Source organism: Humulus lupulus, chromosome 9, assembly GCF_963169125.1.
Source record: "Humulus lupulus chromosome 9, drHumLupu1.1, whole genome shotgun sequence".
Classification (NCBI taxonomy): domain Eukaryota; kingdom Viridiplantae; phylum Streptophyta; class Magnoliopsida; order Rosales; family Cannabaceae; genus Humulus; species Humulus lupulus.
In genome coordinates, this window is record NC_084801.1 from 22912619 (window position 1) to 22917406 (window position 4788).

The window sequence follows — 4788 nt, forward strand, 5'->3', positions numbered from 1 at the left end:
ATAGATTTCATATCTATGAATAATACTCCCACTCAATTACACTACTAAATCTCTAAGATGTAAGTATGGGCTAGACCGTAGGGTAAGCTGGTAACGAACAAGTCAAAAGATTTAAATAATATAATTAGCAGAATATTATCACTCAGAATTAAGATTGACTTAACCTATGGTCAACGTTGTGACATTGGTTAGATTCGATAACAACGATACTTATTTATCAATCAATAATCAATATCGGTCCTAGTCCGATGTAACTAAATACATCCGATCTTATCTACTTGGTCAATGCATTGGAAAAGACATCACACCCCGAATGTTTAAGTAGATCATATCGTAGATTGCCTAATCAGTGAAAATCCAATGCACTGATATAATCTTAGGACTCGTTCTTTTTTAACATATAATTACAACTATAATCAACTGTGACCTAGTCACTATAATTGTAGCTATCCATATGTTCAGAATTTTATAAATGTTTGTATTATTTAAATAATCATGTCATAAAACAAGCAAGAAACACGGTTGTCAAACTAAATGATTTCTACTACTTTTATTGACTATATGAAATTGTGGTACATGTCTGACATGGTTTTATAAGGGCATAAAACCCAACAAACTCCCACTTGCCCTTTTAAAACAAATGGGACATGTTTCTCAAAACCATGCATTCTACATGCTTCACAAGTATGCTCTCTGCTTATATCTTTGTAAAGGGATATGAAAGATTGCCTTCCAATGCTATCTTCATCACCTTCACATCACGCCTTCACCACATATGCTTGATGTGGTGCTTTCTCTCTATATGTTTTGCTCTTTTGTAGCTTCGAGGTTCTTTCAAATTCGCTATTGCCTCATTACTGTCACTAGACAAAATGAGTGGTTTATCCATTTCTGGAATAACACCGAGATCCGTATAGAACTTCCTCAGCCAGACTATTTCCTTAGCTGCCATAGACGCAACTATGTACTCAGCCTCCAAGGTGGATTCTGAAATGGCAGATAGCCTAACGCATCTCCAAATCATAGCTACTGATAACCTATCACTTCTCCAAATCATAACTCTTCAAAAGTAGGCTTCCTATCATCAACATCAGTCTAAAATCTGAATTTGTGTAGCCTAACAGGTTCAAAGACCCACCTAAAAAGACTAAGATACCGACCCCCTCTATTGTTCATTTCCAAAGTTTTACTGAAATTTTCTCACCACTCCCACTGCATAGCAGATCTCCAGTCACAACACACAACATAGTATGCATTAGACTTCTAATTGCAAATGCATAAGGAATTCATTACATCTTTTCTTTCTCTTGAGGAGTCTGTGGAGATTGCTACTTTGAAAAATAAATTCCATGTCAAGACGCTAAACATCATTTCTTGGAATTTGTTACAGAGTAATGACCAAGCACCTCACCTAAGGAGGTCGCTTGAGTTAGAGCCAAAATTTAGTAATTTCTATCCCTGATGTTCTGGATACAAAGAACTTGACTTGCTTACAATGAAATCTAGAATTTCGTTTCCTGCCAGTTCTTTATGTTTGATTATTTCTTGAAATTAATTCCAATGAGTAAGATATCATCTACATAAAGGATTAAGAATACCACAATGTCTTTTTCCCTAAGTTGTTAAACACAAGGGTCGACTACTGATAAGGTCATTTTTTGTATTAATATTTGATAAGTTTTTCAATGCTTGGATGGTGTAATAATAGCATTTTTAGTAGTTTTAACTTAGTTTCATGATTCTACAACATATTTTCTACATTGCATTTTATGTGATAAATCTAACATTTTGATGGCAAGTGTAGTTTATAAATCATAGGTTGAAAAAAATACTCACTAAGATGAGGTTAAAATGAAGTTTTAAGAGAATTCAAGGCTTTCAGGATTGAAATGTTGAAGTGGCGGCAGCGTACAAGCTATCTAAGGTCGAGAATTGAAGAAATTGAAGATAGGCCACGACCCATAAAATTTAGGCCACGACACTTTAATTGGAATTGATGTTTCAGATTTTCTGTTCCAGAGAAGGCCGCTGCCTACTGGGAAGAAAACTGAGTTGGGTCGTTGCCCAGTTTTCTCAGGCCGCGGCCTGCGTGACCAATTTCTGCACATATTTTGTTTTAGGCCGTGACATGCATTTTCCAGGTTGCGGCTTGCGACGTTGCTTTCAAGATTTTTATTTAAATTTTAATTAGAATTTAAAGGAGACTATAAAAGATTTATTAGGGTTAATTTGAGAGAAGTTTTTTATTACGATTTTTTAGAGAAAAAGACTCAGAAAGGGCTGAAGAGAAGACTACAACACTACAACACTATTGTTCATCAATTTAGTTTCTTTTCTTCCCTTAAACTCTTTAATCTTAATTATAATTATGTTTGTGATTATGATTACTATTATGGAGTAGGTTCTTTTTAGGTTAAGGGTTAATTCAAAACCCAAGACATGAATTATTGATTGTTGATAATGAGTATTATTATTTAATTTCTCTCAATATTAAATTGTTTCTATTTTTCCAATTGAATGTTATGAATTTTGTGATTTCTTGTTAGGTGGCCAACTAATTAAGGTTTTACATTATTCAATTGTCAGCTTAGAATTACTACTCACCCAGTAGTTTAGGATTGTAAGTGTAAGTGATAAATTGCAACTGATAGTGATGTCAAAAGAATTGTTGATTGTGATGACAAATAGAACATATGTTAAATGAATTATATGCTTCATTAATTTATTGCCTAGATTAACTTGTCTCCATAGGATTTAATGCTTTATCTAAGTTAAATAGATTGTATGCTTCATAGATTTATTGCTTAGCTAAAAGAGTTAATTATTAAGCGCTTCGTCTTGATTACTTATAATAGGGAGACTGGGATAATTATCTGCTTCAGCGTTATCTGCGGGGTTAATAGTTTAATTTAGAAATTGGAATAATATTTATTATTAGTGATTGTGAATGATTGTTGAGGGTGAAGATTAACCTTTAACTATTTCTTAATATCGTAATATCAATCTTTATTTGCTTTCTAGTTTATATGATTTAATTTTGAGTTCAAAATCTAAATCCTCATTTTAAGTCTTAGTGCTAATTATTGAATAATAAAGTGAACGATAGTCCTCGTGGGTTCGACCTGTGCTTGCTATTATACTAAAATAATTTGAAGTATTGAAAGAAAAATAATTGTTAAATTTGTTGTGGTATATGACACGCATCAAATTTTTGGCGCCGTTGCCGGGGACTATTGTTATTCTCTTTATTATTCAAATTTATTTGTTTGCGACTAATTAGTTTTTACTATGGAATTGTCAGGTGTATATGTCTGGTGAGGACAATATACAAGATCTACTACAAAAGATTAAAGATTATCTTGAGGAATTGTCCGCGTCACACTCTTCCAGAACTATCACTGATAATCCACTCTTTCAGTGTCATTATCAACGTGCAAAGTCTGTTAAAGAGCCATTACCTTCTAACAACGAATTTGATTATGATGATTCAGTTCGATCCTATAGAACAATGGCCCAGCAAAAGATGTTGAAAGAGTTGACAGCGCCAGATCTTGACCAACAACCGCTTTGCATTCAGTATCCACCTTTGGATGTTGACTTTGAGTTGAAGTCGGGTCTCATCCACTTATTTCCTTATTTCCATGGGCTGCACGGTGAGGACCCGAATAAACATTTTAAGGAGTTTCATATTGTCTGTTCTAGTATGAAACCTGCTGCAGTGACTAAAGAAAAAATTAAGTTGCGAGCTTTTCCTTTCTCCTTGAAGGATGCAGCCAAAAAGTGGTTGTACTATCTTCCACCTAGTACTGTTGAAACTTGGAATGGTATGAAGACTATGTTCCTGGAATGATATTTTCCAGCATCTAAAGTTGAAAGAATAAGAAAAGAGATCTGTGGTATAAGGCAATATACAGGGGAGTCTTTGTATGAATATTGGGAGAGATTTAAGTGGTTGTGTGCTAGTTGCCCTCATCATCAGATAAGTGAACAACTCCTCATCCAGTACTTTTATGAAGGATTACAATCATTAGATAGAAGTATGATTGATGCAGCCAGTGGGGGTGCACTAGTTGATAAGACTCGTGCTACAGCCAGGAGCTTGATTTCTAATATGGCTGCTGTTGACCCTCGTTTTGGTCAACGACACGGAGTTAGATAAATGACAAGACAATAATACAAAGCTTGACAAAGATAATCTAATGGAAAATAAAGAACACAAGGAATTATAGTGGTTCGGCCCCAGTGATTGGTAATGACCTACATCCACTTGATACTATTATTAATATTGAGCTTCAAAGGCGTGATCAAAGAACTAGGGTTCCTGAGTTTCACAGACCTTAGAAGGAGAAAAAAATACAAGCAGTGGATAATAGTAATGCAATTCAGAAAGAAATTTCCCGATCCCAAAAGTCTCCTCCTTTCAGCTATATCTTGTATATTTATAGGCTCAAGGAGGATTACATGAATTAATCAGTCACATCTTTCCTTAATAAACTAATACCAATGTCATAATGAAGAGATATTCTCGGATATCATTACAACTGTACATATCTTTACATAATTAAACGGAGTATACGACCAGGCTGGTTGTATATAAAACTTGAACTCCGCATGTGGAAATATTTCTGGTCGATAGGCGAGCAGCATCTCTGCCACGTCTCGGCCACGTGTCGAAAATTCTTGCCACGTCATCAACAGCTATTTTTTGGGTAAACATTTGCCCCCAAGTTTATTTATTGTGACCAACAATAAGTAAACTTAGGAAACTAACCTTTCGTATACCCCACA

At 34.7% G+C, this 4788-nt stretch overlaps 1 non-coding gene across 1 annotated transcript; it reads right to left on the minus strand.

Moving 5' to 3' along the window:
• Nucleotides 1-3874: 3874 nt before the first annotated feature.
• LOC133802892 (small nucleolar RNA R71) lies at nucleotides 3875-3981 on the minus strand. Its single transcript, XR_009877638.1, has one exon. It is a non-coding gene; the product is annotated as a small nucleolar RNA R71 (small nucleolar RNA).
• Between the last annotated feature and the right edge of the window lie 807 nt (nucleotides 3982-4788).